This window comes from Eupeodes corollae, chromosome 1 (assembly GCF_945859685.1).
Source record: "Eupeodes corollae chromosome 1, idEupCoro1.1, whole genome shotgun sequence".
NCBI lineage: Eukaryota > Metazoa > Arthropoda > Insecta > Diptera > Syrphidae > Eupeodes > Eupeodes corollae.
In genome coordinates this window covers 68907979-68926953 of record NC_079147.1, presented here as the reverse complement: position 1 = coordinate 68926953, position 18975 = coordinate 68907979, and the positions used below count along the sequence as shown (strand labels likewise).

Here is an 18975-nt window from a genome sequence, read left to right as displayed (position 1 = left end):
GAAGTACAAATCCAACGATAGGTTAAAGATATACACCCAGATAATTTTAATATTGCAATTTATTATGATACAGGTTAATGATAACAAAAGTTCAAAGGCTTAGAGCTTAATTTCTGAGTCGGAAAATGGTTGAAGGTTTTGGTTAGATGCAAATTTTATAATAATACAAAAAGAAAAAGAAGAAGCCTCTCACATTTAATTGAACTTAATTTCAAATATGATAATTTTTTAGAAAAAAACTTTTCGAAACACTATACACAATTAAAAAGTCTTGAATTGTTATGTTCAACTTTTTCAACTTCAAGGTTTGTAGGTTATATTAAATCCAATAAGTTGTTGCTTGCAATGAAAATGAACTGCACCTGGCAGTGACAAAATAAAATAAAATCAATATGTGCCTTAAGTGGTTTTATTGTTGTAATGTATTAAATAAGCTTTTATGGGTAGGTAATAAGACATTTTAAAGATGTAACACTTCCATATGCATTCATTGAAATAAACGAAGTATTGGAAATATACAAATTAGAATTTCATTTTAAAGCGAATTATTTAATGAAACAACTTTATTTATTATGAAATATAGAGAAAGAAACGAATATTTTGAGTATGTACATAAATGTATTTAAAGGGTGAGTCAAATACAGGTTTTTATATTTATGAATTGTATTGAAATTAAGATAATTAAATGTTTCTAAATATAATGGTTTTATTAGTAAAAAAAGAATTCTTTTAAATTATGAAAGACAATATCGTTCAACTCGGTGCATTGTTCATTCTGTCACTCTAATTTTCCAAAGCCCTTTTGATAGTTTGGGATTGATGATCCGAAGCTTCCGTAACAGTATGAATCCCATGCTTTTAATTTCGGTAAAAACCATGGTTAACTCCAAGTCTTCTTTCACATTTTTGAAGCTGAAATATGAAACACTACACTCTTAAAGTTAGTTTTTGATGTATTTTGTATTTAAGTCCATAGGATCATAACTAACTTGGATTTCATGACATTAGCAACTTGATCAGGAAATCTTAAAATTCCAAATTCATTATCGATTTTATAGTAATTTTTTTTCATTTTTTAGTTTGATTTAAAACTTAAATTGAAAATCTATATCTAAATAGAGGATGACAGTTCCTTTTTTGAATTATGAGGAATTAAGGGCTCTGCGAACTTAGGCCCCAGGAAATTAGGCAACAAAAGCAAAAATGAAATAAGACCTCAAAAAAATTCATACAAAACAACAACAATGAAAATTCATTAATACACATGCAAAATAGCAATGTACCTAGTTTTGATCCCTGGGGAACTACAGAATAAAGATGACAGCTTGTTTTCTCCCAACAAGGTAAGAAAACATTAAATCGAATGCTGAATCTTTGAATCGGAACAGCCTTTTTATTTTGGAAACAAGAACACTGTGATTAACCGTATCAAAAGCTTTCGAGAAGACAAGTTATCTTAAAAATTATACTTGATCATGGTCAATAGCACATCTTAGATCTTTAGTTACTTTAATGATAGAAGATACACAACTGTGATTTATTCTAAAACCGAATTTTTTCTAAGATTTTTTCAGGAGATGTTAAGCGAGTAGCAGGTTTCTTGATCACAGGAATTACTTTTGCAATTTTCCAGGTATGAGGAAAAGAACTTGTCGAAATGATTGTATTGAAAATATGCCTAAGGGTGGTAAGTATGTGAGGTAGTACTATTTTAATAAGCGAGGGGTGTATTTCATCAAACCCCATGGCTTTTGATTTAATTTTTAAAATACTGTCTACTAAATCAGCTTCTTCAACTGCCTGAAATTCAAAAAAATTTACCTCATTAAGAGATTCAGACTGGACTTTCGCAAAATTAGCATTAAGAACATCAGGATTAATGTTTTCAGGATATTTTCCTTGCAATGGTCCTACTCCAAGATTTCGTATATTTTTCCAGAGTGTTTTAGAAGGTAGATCGTTCCTTAAATGATTTGAATATACCTGTATTTTAGCTTCCCTTATTTTAATGCGTACTTTGTTTCGAAAGTCACGAAAATTATTATGACGAAAACGTCCCTTTGCTTCATCAGTCTCTTAATTTTAAAAGAAAACCACGAATTGTGCTTGTGCTTGACCACCTTTGTTTTGAGCTCTACATGCTTATCGAATAAACTAGGAATAAAATTTTCTAAGAATAAAACCGGTGGAAGCCATAAACAACAAACATATTCTTGAGTTTTAGGGTGTTACTTCATTTTTTGGGGCCTTATTTCATTTTGAAAATACCGCTGAGTGTGGTCCCAGCAATCATGTTCCAATGTAAAACCGAGGTGATGTAAAAGCTTGAAGAAAAAACCATCGTCATTTTGGATAAATCAGATTATCGAAGTGTTGTTAAGTGTGGATTTGAATTATTTCGTTTATATTAATTATGAATTGTGAAAAGTTTGTGGGAAAAAGGAGGAACAGTGAATTACTGTATGTTCCTATCATCAAAAAAATGATATACAAAAAAATCAGCGTATAAAGACATTATTAAACATGAGTGCTGGAGAAGTTCTTGTAAGGCAAGAAATGTTTTATTACCAACTTGTAAGAAGGCAAAAAATTATGTGGACCAAAGCCATGAGAACGATGAACTTAAAGCTTTAAATAAAATTAAAGAACTAGAACATACAAATTTGTTTATTTTTTGTTTGGATCTTATTAAAAACAAGATTTCAGGAAGACACTCAGAATTTATCGTTTTCAAAGATAAGAAGGGGTGGTCTGCAGGATATATGGCAGGATGATCCATTCAATATAGACGACGAAGCCAACAATCCCGTTCTCCCGACTTAGACGAAGTAAAGATTACCATATCTAATCTGAAGTCTAATAAAGCCGATGGAGCGGATCGCTTGAATGCCGAGTTCTTTAAAGCCCCTGGTTAGGAAACATGCAGCAACTTATCTGTAAGATATGGTCCGAAGAAAGCATGCCCGATGAATGGAACCTTCGTATTGTTTGCCCGCTCCTGAAAAAAGGAGACCCGCTAAACTGCACCAACTATAGAGTAATCAGTCTACTTCAAATCGCCTACAAAATCTTCTCTGCCGTAATATGTGAACGTGTAAAGACCATCGTCAACAACTTGATAGTTCCTTATCAGTGTGGTTTAGAAATATTCACATTACGGTAGATCCTGGAAAAAACTCAAGAACACCAAATCGACACCCACCATCTTTTCATCGATTTCAAGGCCGCATATGGCAGCATCTACAGGGACGAGCTGTATAGAGCCATGTCTAGTTTTGGTATCCCTGCCAAACTCGTCCGTTTGTGCGGGATGACCATGGAAAATTCACGCTGCTCCATAAAGGTTGGAAACAACTTAACAGAACCTTTCGATGTCAAAAAAGGTTTTTAGGAAAGGTGATGCGCTGTCATGTGATTTTTTTAACATCGAGCTTGAAAGAATAGTGGAGAGCTCACACGTCAACACTAGAGGCACTATCTTTCAAAAGTATGTCCAATTACTAGTATATGCTGATGACATTGACATAATCGGTAGACTTCAGCGTGATGTCAATGGGGCTTTTGTGAGTATTGAGGCAGAGGCGGCAAAAATGGGTCTAACGGTTAATGAGGGCAAAACAAAGTACATGCTGTCGTCAAGAAAGGACATACAATACCGACGTCTTGCTCAAAACGTCACAATCGACAGACGGAACTTGAGGTAGTCAAGGACTTTATCTACCTAGGCTCCGCTGTAAACGCAGAAAACAACACCAGCGCTGAGATCAAACGCAGAATAACTCTTGCTAACCGCAGTTTCTTTTTTGGCTAAGAAAGCAAACGAGTAGTAAAGTCCTCTTTCGAGGGACCAAAGGGTTGCTATATAAGACCCTTTTCATCCCCGTCCTGCTATACGGTGCAGAAACATGGACTATGACAAAGGGGATGAAAGCACCATGGGTCGGTTCGAGAGAAAAGTTCTCCATGTGTTTTACGGTCCCGTACGCATCGAAGGGGAGTGGAGGAGAAGATGGAACGACGAGCTCTACGGGCTGTACAGCGACGTAGACTTAGCCAGAATGGTAAAAGTCCCACGACTAAGATGGCTGGGTCACGTAGAGCGCATGGAAACCAAATCTTCAGCCCGGAAAGTTTACGAATCTACACCCATAGGACAGCGCAGTAGAGGAAGACCGCGGATCAGGCGGCGCCCACAAGTGGAAAGTGACCTCACCCAACTTGGAGCGCGAAACTGGAGACATCTAGCTAGGGACCGAGCTAGATGGAGAAGTTTGTTGGGTGAGGCCCTAGTTTACACAGGACTGTAGCGCCACCTTAAGTAAGTAAGGAAACCGTCTTATATTGGTTTTTATATGAAAATGAATTACTATTGTAAAAACGTTTGAAATACATGTTTTTTATCCATAAAATAATGCTCAGGGCGTGATGGTTAGAGCAATCTAAAATCGTCCAAGCGTTAATGCTTTTGGCCTCATCCTAGTGACGCATTATTTTATACTCTTTTTAAGTAGTTTATTTTTTTATCTTAAGGTACTCCAAAGTTCGTTTCCAATGCACACTTTAATATTATAAATTTGTAATGGTCAAATATGTATCTATTGACAGGTAGTAAACATTTCCAGATACAACACTTCCACCAGCTATAAAAGCGAACATCGATTCCAAAATGTGTAGCCTCATCCTAGTGGTTGGCAGTCTATGCAGTAAACTTATTTTTAAAATATTTATTCTGGCAATAATATTCAACAGTTGGTTTTAATACTCATAATGTAAAAAAAACATACCTACATAAAAACATATGTATGTACATACGAGTATATTGATTGGAATGTACAAGTTTAAGGACATTATCATGTTGAACTTCTTTTGTATGTATGTGTGTATCCGTGTATGAATATATGTATGTAATTATACAAACATAAAGTCAAAGTTAAAATTTGCATATCAAACACAACACTGATTAGTATAATATTTTCAAGTAAGAGGTTTTTGACTTACAATTAGAATAACATTGTGAAACCACTTTTAAAAGCTTTTGAATTTAAAATAGCTGCTGTTTTCATTTAAAAAGTCAGAACAAAATCAAAAACATAAAAAAAAGAAAACTTTTTTACTTTTCAAACTTAAAAGGGATTTTTTATCTTTTTATTTTCCATGAATTCAAATTTTAAACACAGACAAAATTTAATTTTATTTAGAAGATATATCTATTTTTTGTGTTCGTTAGATACAATTTAATTTAAATAATGAATACGTTTTAGTGTTCTTTTATTTAACTCGCGTTGACAGGAAACAAAACATTGCAATTAGAAATGCTTTTATTTTCAAAAGCGCAACAATCCAAATAGATTTTGAGTTCAGAGATGTCTTTTTGGTGTTTAGAATAGTTTAAAAATTTGTTGCGAGATTTTAGGGAAGTAGTGATTACTTTATCTCGCTTTAACGATACAAGACAGCGTTGGGTTTTAAGCATTAAATTCCACGCGATTTTTTAATTTCCACTGTACAATGCTATTTAGGTCGGAATTAAATGAGCTTATCATATTTTGTCGTTGCAGTTCCACATCCGAAGAAGAGGGATGTGAATCTTAAAACAAATATGAAAACTAGAGAACTTTCGTCAAAAACAATGTATTGATTATTAGACAGATCATTTATACAAATATGAAAGAGTGTTGGAGATAAAACAGAACCCTGTGGTACACCAGCATTTATTTTGTCGTTTTTAGACTTGAACAAATCCAATGTTACTAGTATTTAACGATGCGAAAGGTAATTACTAATCCAATTAAGAAGGGATTCATGAAAACCGAAAGATTCTCTCCAGTGTTCGGTGAGATAAACCACAAGATCACCAGTGGACCTATTGGAGCAAAAACCGTACTGACGGTCATTAAAAAGCTTTCGATATTCGAGATATTTCTTGAGCTCATAATAAATCAACGTTTACATTGCCTTGGAAAGAAGGGACGTAAGTGCAATCGATCGGAAACTAGACGGTGAGGAAGATTCGCCGAGTATATTGATTGGGAAATTCGGTTGACAAATGCGGTTTTCTATCCGCTCGGAACGAGACCTGAGGAGTAGATCAGTGGTTTTGTTTAAGTTTCTGAGAGAAAGCGCTTTTAAAATACAGTAAATTGATTGGTGATTAATTTCTTAGTTTATTTAATAATGCAAGAAACACACATTCTCGAAACCAGTATTTCAGGTAATTATTGATGAAAATACGATTTAATTACATTTTTATGGAATGATTACTGGAAAATGCAATTACTACAGCTTTTTTGATCATTACTTTTGTTTTCAATCACAGTTATGTGATTAGTAATTGAAATTCTTTGAATAAATTTTAAAGTAATTATAGTTGAATTACTTTGTAATGAAGTTTCCCTACTATGTCTGATATACGAAGACTGTTCAAAAAGAACCCGGAATTTTCGTTCTCTTAAAAAATATTTATTTATTCGTTTACATTGATGTGATCCCCTTCAAAGTAGTCCCCCCCAGATTCAGCCTTTATTTCTTCAATCGAGGAAAAATGACGTCCTTTTATGGGTCTCTTCAACTTTGGAAAAAGGAAAAATTCACACATAGCCATATTTAGTGAATATGGAGGTTCGGACATGACTACGGTATTGTTTTTTTTAAACTTGGATCGTCATTGACGTCATTTACCAGCTCGTGAGCGATGCTCATGCGATTGTTTTTTTATTCAAAATTCAGCAGTTTTGGAATGAATTTTGCTTTCAATCGGTTCATGCCAAAACATTTATGAGATAAGCCAAATAATAGGCCAACTTCGTCAGCAACTTCTCTAATTGCGATTCATTCATAACCATTTTTTCCACTTGTTCACATTTTCATCGATTATTGTCCTGCTGGGTGTTCGCGGCCATCATGGAATAGCTTACACCACTCGCAAAAACTTGTTTTTTTTTTCATAGCAGGCTCACCATAGGCTTTTTTTAACATTTCACACACTTTGTTACAATTTATTTCATTTGAAACGCAAAATTTAATACAAATTCTTTGACTCTTCAATTCTTTAAACAAGCAAAAATCGCCGAGCTTATAAAAACACGTCGAACCTTAGCCACTTCCACAGAAAAAGTAAACAGTGAATATAGCTGTAAATTGCAGCATTCTTTAGAGGGCATGTATACCAACAGACCCAGACCCGCGAAATTTAAAAATTCGGGGTACTTTTTGAACAAACCTCGTAGATACGAGGTTGAGTACTTAAGGTTTCAATGCAAACATTTAAAAGTGGACCTAAAACTTGTGTTATCCGTTCAAGAACAATTTACGGCTGTTTTTTTTTTTTAATAATATCGTGTCTAAGATGATACATTTGGAAGTTCGAGCAAAACGACTAGTATCTCGCTAAGAATACGAACGAGTAAAGTCGGCTTCCAAAGCGTCAATCTTTGCAGGTTTTTTCTAGATGACTTGAGACTTTACGTACATATGTATCTCCAGGCGTCCAATTTAAAGTAACAAAACATGAAATAAAGTGCTGACCAAAATGACTTCTCAACAAGTTCATTGTCTCACTCATTGCCTCATGAGCTCACTGAGACTATGGGCTTGAATTTCAGGAAGTACATCGTTCGTTAATATGGTGCGAAAACGGTTCTGATTTAATTCTTTTTTTTTTAAGAAATATGACCAATGATTCCATTAGCCCATAAACCAGAAAGTAATGATAGTTCTTGGTTCTCATCGGGTTTTTCATCACTCTAAATAAGACAATTTTGTATGTTAAGGTATCCATTGAGCCACGAATTAGATTGCTTGCGAGAATGGAAATACTCTCCATTGGCTCCGAGAATTCATCCGCGGAAATGTGGCAGTTTGGCTGAATGCTGATCTCCGCCTGATGGACATAAAGAAGATAAAGAACCTTTAATCGGCCGATAGGAAAAGTCCCGATCAGATAGGGAGATACATTTTATCTCTGAACGCCGATCTACTCGGCCAAGAGTGGAAAGTTATAGGAACGGAGGAAGGTATTGATATGATTGTGAGGTTAACTCACAAACCGATACTTCTGCTCCATGAGATAGATTTGACGGTGCGCATCGGTATACCACGATGCAAACTAAGACTGATAGAAGGCCAAGAAAAACAAGTTAGTGAGTTGGTAGGTAAATCTGATGGTGAATATTAAATAAATACAAAGTAATCTTCTACAAACTAAAGCTTAAAACTCCAACTTGGTCAACTGTATAAAAAGTGGACAACATGAAATTGCTTAAATACCTGAACCCTGGATAGCAGGTCTTAAAATTATAGGTTTAAATTCTAAAGATCTCGTACTGTATAAGGCAGACACAGGCTAGGAAACTGTTTAATCTCTTTTTTTTAAGAGCTCTTAGTAACTTGCAACAGACAGCAGTAACAATGGAACGTGAGAATACACCACAACTCATCATGGGATCAGTTTATATGCCCCATGGTGGAATGGTAGGATCACCAGTACACCTTACCAATAAGTTGTTAAGCTTCGCTGGTAAGAACAGACTGGACCTGGTTTGGGGATGCGAAGCCAACGCAAACCATGTTCAGCGGGGCACCACTGATATAAACACCAGAGGTGAGTCTTTTTTTGAATATATTTTGGAAAACAGCCTGTAAGTATCAAATAAAAGGAACACACCCACTTTTGTTACTATGAACCATAAGGAATTGCTTGACATTACTGTAACCAGTAATTCAGGAACTTGTACCAATGGAAAGTGTTAGAAGAACCCTCATTCCTTGAACAAAGACTAATTGAGTTCATAATTAAAACAAAAATTAAGAAAACTAGCAAGCCTTTTAGGAATCAACACAATACTAACTGTCAGCGCGATTTCGGAAAATTTCATCCAGGGGAACACCTCAAGGAGTGGCCTACACTGATAATCTATCTCTACTGGCGAAAGGGAAATTCTTAACCACTTTTAGAGAACAACCGAACCAAGCCTTATCCAAAATTTATACATGGACAACAAACTGTGGCTTTACGATTGAAGCCCTTAAAACAGATTTGGTATTCTTTACAAATTACAGGAAAATACCAGATTATATAACTCCTAGTATCGGTGGAACCACACTTAAATTATCAAATAAAGCTAAATACCTAGGAGGTGGGGAGGTGGCTGGCTTAAGCATTAATGCCAGTAAGACTAAGTTAATGTACCAGCCGAAACCAACAACAACAGGTTATTGTGAGACAAGTGGTAGTAGAAGAGGTCACCCAGTTCAACTATCTGGGAAGCTATTTGGCACTCGATGGTGGAACGGACCTGGATGTAACCAATAGAATAAATAAAGCCTGTAGTGCATTCGGAATGCTTTCTAACGTGTGGAACTCCATGAAAATAGCGCTCCGTAACATTTTAAAGTTGTTTGAGTACAACGTAAAATCCGTGTTGCTATATGCCTGCGAAACTTGAAAGTGCACTGCTGGCATCTCGAGAAGGTTGCAAATTTTTGTCAACCGCTGTCTACGTTACATCCTAAACACCCGGTGGCCACATATCTAACGATGAACTGTTGCTCAGGACTGGGCAAACAAAAGTGGATGTTGACATCGCGCAGAGAAAGTGGCGCTGGATTGGCCATACATTGAGGAAGCCGAACGACCACATAGCAAAGCAGTGCTTTCAAGGGGGAATCCACAAGGTAGAAGGCGGCCTGGAAGACCAAGGGAAACATGGAGATCATCTGTAATGAAGAAAGCTCGGTCCCAAAACTTGGAGAAACTATATTTCATTTCTATCCCATTGATATAACTAAGATCATTTGTATATTTTGTTTGTGTTAATAAAGTTCCCCTGAAGAAGGCAGAAACCCCTGCCGAAACGTTGGAAAAGTTAATGTAACTTAATTGTTTCATTACGAAAATTCAAATCAAATGGGGTGGCGCAACAGTCCGTTTTTGAACCAGGGCCTAGTGACTTACAACTCTCAACCATTCCTGTGTGCGAGTACTGTTGTCAGGAATGGAAGGGACCTACAATTTAAGGCCGAATCCGAACGGCTAGTTTGAGAAAGCACTTTTTCATGACAAGAATTACTCTTGAAGGATTTGTCAATTCCTCGCAAGAGGCAGTACCCGCGAAAATTATTTTTTTAAATTAAGCTGGCACAGGCAGGGATTGAACCCAAGACCCCTTGCATGACAGTCCAACGCACTAACCATCATGCCACGGGTACTACCATTACGAAAATTACAGCGACTAAAAAAGCCGGCGGAAAACTATACTTCCACTAATCACAACTATTACATAAATTGGTCAATAAATTATCTCAATATTTTCATTGATAATCTAGCACCAATAAAATCGATTACCGGCACAGTAATCCAAACAAAGCTTTTGAATTACTTTCGTTTAGAACTTACGGTTCTTTGATCACAGCAAAACATTAGATTCAGCTAGGTTCTGGGTCACAGTGAAGTGCCTGAAAACGAAAGAGCTGATGAGCTCGCGAGGACAGGTACAACACTCGACCAATCCCATATAGACAGAAACAGATCATTGGTAATAAGATACATCAAAAAACAAATGAAAGATTAGAAAGCCTCAAAACCTCAAAAAAGAAAAAAAAATCACAAGTTTTTATAAAGAATTTTTTTGGGAATTAAATACTTCTAGGTATCACAATGGATCTAATTGTGGCGATGACGTTATCTATCGCCAGCTCATTTACCTAACCTAACCTAACCTAAACAAATGGGCTTTATCGTGAACAAAACTTCACCATAAAACACAGGATATTCGTTAAATTTTGTTGTATACAGGATCATTCATTTTCTGACTTCGAAAGCTTAACTAAATAAAACACACATAGAGGTTCATTTTGATTAACTACTTATTGCATTGAATAGGTTGGACTTTGGCATTAAGCGTGATAATAATATCTATCAAAAGGCAGCCTCGGGAAGGTTTACTCTTCTTTCGACCACATCGGCATTTTTAATAATCATACCTTAAACGATGTTGTTTTTTTATGCCTTTAGAGTTGAGGATTATTTGCGTAGATTTGTTGGGTTCTTGTCAAATAGGATGATCTTGGTGGTCAATTGAAGTCAGTAAAATTTTCACTAAAAACAAGTTTGGATCACCTTTTTAAGTTACTTTTAATAATAATTTAAATGCGTTGTTCGATTTTGAATGGATCGATCACCATAAACAATAACTTATCAAATTATATTACTATTGTTTTGAGTTTGACAGATGTCAAATACCAGCTCTACCGTGTTAAAACCTCAAAATGAATTACCCGTTGCTTAGAATACTTTTTATGCAAAGTATTTAATTTTTGTTTTAAATTAAGTTCGATTTTGTCTTTAAATATTTTGAAAAAGTTAATTTTTCTTTGGCTAATATGTATAATCTTATTTAAAAACAAGCTAAAAACTTTGGACAAAATTCGATGTTGCCTCAAAAAGAGACACCTCTGATCATTATGCTATAAGTAATAACAAATAAGACCAGACATAATAAAGGTAAACTTTGATGCACAACCATCAATTGTTTCATTAATTAACCTAATTTATTGCAATTAGAACTGATTTTGAACTTTTGGTTTTTGAGCTAAAAGGTGATTTGGAAGGCTAACACAAAAAGGTCAAATTAGTTAATGTATTCGGCGCGACGTGGAAAGGTACCAATGAAATAATATTCCATTTTTTTGTGCATCCATTTTATTTGTGAAAGTCTAAGAATTTTATAAAAATATAACAAAATTTAATTATAAATGCAAGGATATCGTGGAAGATGATGTGAGTTAAAAAGAAAACTTTTAAAACAGTCGGTCCTTTGATGTTTTTTGCAAAAGGTAAGTATTAAATATTCATGTTTCTGATAAGTCTTTGTCTGCGTAGACAAAGTAATGTTCTTGCTACTTATAAATAATGATCCATTTAGTTTTTGTTTATAAAGAAAAGAAGAACAAAATTAGACTGAACGTAAAATAGCTTTCATGTGAATTTGAAGCCAAACAATTGCGTCTTAGACATTTCCTAATATGTAATAATAGTCTTCCTTTCCTTCGAGAATAATTAAAATGAATATTCTAAATTTGTAAGAAAAAAATGCGAAGATTTATTTATAGAAGAAATTAAAAAACAATAGGAGGACAAAAATATCTAAAATAGTGGACAGAAGTTTTCAAGACAGTGCCATGGATTTAATTGTATTCATATTTTATCCCACACTTAAGGCATCGAAGTCTTTCGTGACCATGCCATCCATTCAATCCATTCTGACAGGAAAGATGACATTAAAATTTTGACTGACGTTCAAGGCAGGAGTGCAGAATCCGGTGTCGGTTAGATTCTTTAAGCCTTAGCACGATTATAAATATTTATAATGTGTAGGTTTAGTGGTAGGAGGTTTAAGACATCTGTTGGATAGGATCGTAGGGCTCCTGTAGTTCCGACATTAGCTTTTCTTTGAACCTTTCTTTCTAGTTTCTTGATGTTTTATTCGTTGCAAGGCGCAATTGTCTACAAAATCATCTTCGATGAAAGGCCTCACTTCTTACCTAAAGTTTTTCCGCAGGCGTAAAAGGCAATGAACGGATTCTTCAATGTAAACTTTACAGTTTAGTTTATGATCTAGAATAATTCCTTGATATTTCACGCTGGACGATAAAAACAGGATTTGATCTGTCAGTCGGGGTCGGGTGAAGCCATGTATTTTAGTTTTGGTCATAAAGAGCATGACTTTAGTTTTGCTCTGATTAACACCTAGTTCATTGTTGCGGCCCAGTTGCTAACTCTCTTCAGAACCAGCTTTCCCGATTCCTGAAGTGAGTAAGGGATTCGGAAATAGATTCAGTAAGGACGTTATTAAAAGCACCTTTTACGTCTAGGTTCGTCGCAGTAGACTTGCCTTTGAGATATGCGTGCTGAGATTCTTCTAGCGGTTAATTGTCGAGAATAAGAATCATTATTGTGATACCTAAACACAAATTCCAAGCCGGTTTCCGACCTGGATTTTCAACCACATACACATATAACTATAAATATTGCTAGAAAATATATCGAAAATAATGTGTGTTTTGTAAATTTAAAAGCTGTATTCGACAAGTTTAGTAGGCAGGAATTTATTTATAAAATTTGGCAACAGATTTGTCACTGATAAAGAATTGGTTGATTTGGAAAAGGCCTTTGAATTTTGATACCGTATGGTTAGAGGGTGTTTACCTAAAACTGAGCAGGCTTGGCATAAGCAAACCGTTGTTGTATATACTTTACCATATACTTAACGGCAGAAAGATTGTTGTCAAAAGTGGCAATGCAACTTCTACCACCACATTCCTTATTAAAAATGGTCTTCAACAGAGAGCGGTGAATTCGCCTATTCTCTTCAGTATTTACACCAGTGATCTGATAGGTAGCCTTACAAAGGCAATTGCGTACGCCGACGATCTAATTACGTACAGAACTGCCCGAAAGATTGAGGTTATTAGAATTCTCTTGCAGAGTGATTTCCATAAGATTCAGCGATTTTGCGACGACTGGAAACTGAAAATAAATGTCCAGAAGTCGGAGACAATTCTGTTCCAGACTCCGTTGGCTAGGGCCATAGTGGTTACGTGCAGGAATTGGCGCAAGATGGTCATCGTTGATCTTCACGGCAGTCATTAGCAAGCAAAAGTGTAGTGAAGTACCACGGTATCTGGTTCGATCAGTATTTATATTTCGACAGATATATAAATGATGATGAAGGACCAGAACAGCCTTCACCCAGACAAAACGGCTGTTTTTAGCAGTCGGCTCGACCCCAGAGTGAAGGTAATTTGCTACATGGCCCTCATACGGCCGATGATCGTTTATAGTTATCATGTGTGGTTCAACGTTGCCCCTTCCCAGATGGAGAAGGTTCAGGTGTTCGAGCGACAGTGTTAACGACGATGTACCGGCTTATATCGAACAGCCGAATCTTTTTATGTGCATTACTACTCCAACGAGGTCCTATACAACGGGGCTTGAATCAACCGAATTGACAATTTCGTAATAAAACTCGTTCGAGGTCACATTGCAAGAGCTATGTCTTTGACCAACAATTTAATTTTCGGCCCGTTCTATCCGAACCACGAGTATTTTGAGAGTACACGCTTGAGCTGCTTCATTCCACCAGAGGCATTCCTCTTTTTAGACAAATGCGGTTTAATACAGGATAGATTGGCAGTTCCGCTAATCTACCACGTCAGGCGACGAACCGTGGATATGCGACTCCTGTACAATCGGGAGGTCATGGCACAAGGCGGAGCAAAGCTCCTTCGATTCAGTAGGGCTGTGTCCGAACGGGACCGAACTGATAAGGTGAAGCAGGAGAAAAAGTTTTGGTGTCTTCAATCAGCACTTGATAGTGGGTAGTCGGGATGGGGTTTTGAGCCTTGGCCGGCTTACATACTTGTTTTATAGTTTGGGGTTTAGTTTTAAGTAGGAAAGGCATGGTGGCACAAAAAAAATACAAACAAATATATACACACAAAAAATACAAAAAAAAAAAATAACATGAAATAATAACAAAAAAAAAAGAACAAAATGTGTTCGTTCTAATTTTAAGTAGTTTATAGGTAGAATAGGTAGTTTAAGTTAGCATTAAGTTTTATATTAAGGACCTTATTTTAAGTAGTTTTTAAGTAAAAATAAAAAAGGATATCGATATTAGTTTTTTAAATTTTCTAATGAATGCAAAAATTAATACAATTGAATTAAAGTTAAAATAGATCTTAGGGCCGAAAGGCATTACAATTAAGTATTATTGTTTAACTTAGAGTGTCTGGATGGGACCAGTAAGTTAGTTGTAAGTTATGGTTAATTAGGCTTGTTTTATGAATTTTTGACTAGCTTCGATAGGTTTAAGATTGAATTAATAAAAATGAATTTAAAAAAAACTTGTTGAATATATTGTTATAGGGAATTCAATTTCTAAGTGTACTCTTTTCTTCTATAACTTTTTTTGACAATTTATGCGTTTGGTAAAGCACAAAAACAACTGTATGGGATAGTTTTCAGTTTTCAGAGTAGTTTAATAATCTGCAGCTGTACCAGAGGGATGCATTTTTAATTCTGTTCTATTCGCCTTGTACATTGACGTAGTAGCTGATATTCTATTGGGGCATGCACTTTTAGTTAGATTTCATAAAGATTCTCCTCTATGCTGATGACTTGGTGATTCAACTTGAAATTAATCGATAATAGCTTATGAGTTATCAGATATTATTCGATAATTTAGAATTGTTGCCTTTATCATCCAAAGTTACAAGATTGTATGTTTCAAAATCAATACAATTTTAAAAGATCCCAGGTTTCTCGTTTCCCATTGCAATATTTAAGTTAAAAGTTTAATATTTATGATAAATCATTATACATTATTAACACCTTCAAATAAATTGGAAGCCCCTATTTTCTGAACAGAAAAAGTGTAAGTTGTACAAAGGTGTAAAAAGATTGGCATGCGGCCCACACATGATAACCTTTCACCCGTTTGTCGAAAAAAAGAAAAAAGTTTGCAATCAATATCTTTCATTGATCGATATTCTTTTGCAGGGGTGGAATCGGCTAAGGTGATTGTTGACTATCAATTTTTTGATAGTCAAATTGACTATCATTTTCATTCCGTCTGTGGAAGATGATTCAACTCAATTCAATTCGATTGAACAATTTTAGATTCAAATTGTCAAAATTCGTTGTTGCCTTGGTGAAATTTTAAATTGATTCTTATAAAATATCTAAATAAAAGTTTTAAATTGCCTGATTTTGAATAAAATTCTTCCTTTTCTTGTTTTTTTTCGAATGTCGTAAGCTTTGTCGGTCACAGGAATGTGTTTTTAAAAGAAATAAAGTGAACTAAGAAAATTTTTCAGTCGTTTGTGTAAGCGTCTGGTAGCTCTATTCAGAATAAACAAATTTGTTTGAAAACGACTATCACATTTTTTTGTGATAGCTTTTTAGGTATCAATTTGACTATCACCTTATGTAGATCAAATTCGATCATTTTGATTGTCATTTATCAACAATCACCTTAGCCGATTCCACTCAGATTTTCCGGCTGTTGGCCGATGCCGTTTAAATGCACACCCCACGGCTGCAGACGTCCCAGTGCCTATTTCATGAACATTAACAATTGGTAAAGGTTGTCACCTGTTAATATACACCTTGACAATTGTAAAATTTTGTTCATTAATAATTTTACAATTTTGTAGAATTGTAGTAAAATATACGACGATTGTCATCTTTTCGTTTCATGAAGAAATTGTCAAGTATTTTTTTTACAAGTCATGAATTTTCCGACAAATTTGTTCTGACAATTCTTTTATGAAATGAACAAAAACGTTACAATTAACATATGCGCCAGTATTAATTTGACAACAGGAAACTTAGTTACGATGAAAAGACTTAAAATAATGAACGATATATTTTCAAATGAAAGTGATTTTGATTCGTTAAATGGCTGCTTCCCAAAAACGTCATTTTTCGTGTTCTATTTATTAACCTTCATACCAATACTCTAGGTTTGGCTTAATTTTGCGAATAAAATATATATATTTCTTAAAACAACTTTAGTACACTTATTTTGAGACTGTTATTTATTTTATTTATGTTCACTTCTTCACTTGGGTCTGTTACTTCTAACATCAAACAAAATTCTAGAGATAAAAGATAAGTTCCATATTTCATCGTTTTTCGATCATGTCTTATTTCAAGATTATACAATGAAATGCCAGTATATGACAATGACAAAATTGTCATGATAAATTTGCCATTGGAATTTTTTGACAAATTTGTCACCTGTCAATATTTTATGGAATAGGGCCCTGGTCTATGCTATCCTTTCCCTCTGTCTTCTACCCATAATCTGTACTTTTTTTTTTGTAAATCTAATATATAAAATTATTCTGTCACAGTGCACTACTCCTCCGAAACGGCTTAACCAATTTCAATGAAATTTTGCACATACATTCGGTAGATCTGAGAATAGGTTTGTAACAATTTTTTATATTCCTAAGTGCTATTGTTTAATTGCATCAACATCGTACACGTTGAGGCTTACCACTCCGTTATTTCGGAATGCATTCACCAAATCGAAATGCATCTTATTTAATAGACGCTGAATTGAATCCTGAACTACAATACAATATTGTATAAATGGTAGCGATTGTTGCTCGCAATCTCAAACTTATGAATGAAAAACAAAGAACCATTTATGACCACATCATGCTCGCAGTTTCGGCAGGACAAGGTCTGTTGGTACTGGCAAAACCTTTCTTATTTCGCTGATTCTTGCTAAAATACGATCAAATAATGGTATCGCATTGGCTGTTGCATCTTCTGGTATTGCGCAACTTTATTTGATAGAGACTCATTCAGTATTTCAACTACCACTAAATATTCAAGCGGTGTGCAATTATTAAAAAAAAAAAAAATTATCCAGGGCCATAATGCCTAAAACATATTAAACTTATCATCGGAAATGTATGCACTATGGTACACAAACATTCGCTTGAGGCATTGGCCACGACTGACTATTTGGCGGCACTCTGTCACTTCTGTCAGGCGATATCAGATAAACATTGCCCGTTATTCCGCGTTCATCGCCACTGTGGCGTAATGTTGAAAAAGTACAACTGAAAGTAAATATTATGCGTGTTCAAATGATTCAAGATCCATCCGCTGAAACATCCTCAAACCAACAGTTACTACAGATGAAACTAGATGCATAAAATTACCGGTCGATTTCGAGACCAGATATTTCTCGATACACACAGACAATTTACAAATCATGAGTGACCGGGAGAAGGAGCAATTTTAGCAGCAAAAATGTGGATGTAAACGAATTTAATCTCAAGATACAACATTTGTTACGAGGAAAGCAAAATATTTTCTAGACATTGTTCATATGACAAAACAACGTGTGTCCGGTCAGCTAGTATTATATAAATAATATTCAAAACAGAAATTTAATGTTTCAAATCATCTAAAATTGTACAGTTTTATCATCTGAAATTACAAATCATAAAATTGTAAATAAGCAAATAATTTAATTATTTCTTTTTTTATTTTATTATATTTTTTTAAAGAAATGTCATATCTGGCAGACGGCAAATTTTGTCATTAACTTGTCTTTCGTATTTTCAACCAAAATATTGTTATCTTTTGTTTTGTAAAATAAAGACAAATCTATATATCTAGACATTTTGATGAAACCAGTCATAAGAAATCTTTAGGTACTCAGATTTGTACAAGTCACAAAAAAAGATCGAGATCTTAAACCATATTTGAATAGAATAGAATACAGATACGAAAAAAAGCGGGATACCCCTTTTTCTTTTAAGTTCAAATTCAACAACTGAAATGTTCTCTCTTTTTAAAAAACCCACCCTTAAGTCTATCTTTTTATCTAATTCCACAACATTTTCTGTGTCAATGAATGCACCCGCCAACAGCAGCAGCATCAGCTACCTATACATCAAGCATCAAAAGCTTCTTTACAATTAAATAACATCAAATGACACAGCGACAAGCGACTAAAAAGACCTACCTACCGATGTACCTACACACGAGACACTCTGTCTAGAGATTTTGCTTTTAAGAGTCATCTTATACTTAAAAAAAAAAAACAACAGTGGTAGCCACCACCCGCCAATCGTTTATCTCCTGCCTTTTGTCTTTTAAAACTCAACATAACTCAACTCATCTATATATATAAATATGTTCTATGTACCTGCTATAAAGTGCACACTTCCTGAGCGCGCTGAGCGAGATCAAGTTAAGTCATGGTTATTGTCTCGTCATAGGTACCTAGCCGCTTGCTTTGATCTTACTCACGACGTTCTATAGAAGCCCTCACCAAATCTAGGTGTAGTATGTATGTATAAGCATGTAAAATAAAAAACAGAAATAAAAGCACAAGAGGCACTTGAGTTTTTCGTTATTCAACTCGTTTAATCACTTGCTTATAAGTG

At 34.9% G+C, this 18975-nt stretch overlaps 2 protein-coding genes across 5 annotated transcripts in view; one reads left to right on the top strand and one right to left on the bottom strand.

Moving 5' to 3' along the window:
• LOC129942649 (catenin alpha) overlaps nucleotides 1-18975 on the bottom strand; it is a 66229-nt gene that overhangs the window by 24599 nt on the left and 22655 nt on the right. The gene's annotated exons all lie outside the window — the stretch shown is intronic.
• The window catches only part of LOC129942652 (cholesterol 7-desaturase nvd), a 176406-nt gene continuing 169100 nt past the window's right edge, over nucleotides 11670-18975 (top strand). The window contains exon 1 of the mRNA XM_056051682.1: nucleotides 11670-11776. The gene's annotated coding sequence lies outside the window, so the exon portion shown is untranslated. The remainder of the gene's footprint in view (nucleotides 11777-18975) is intronic.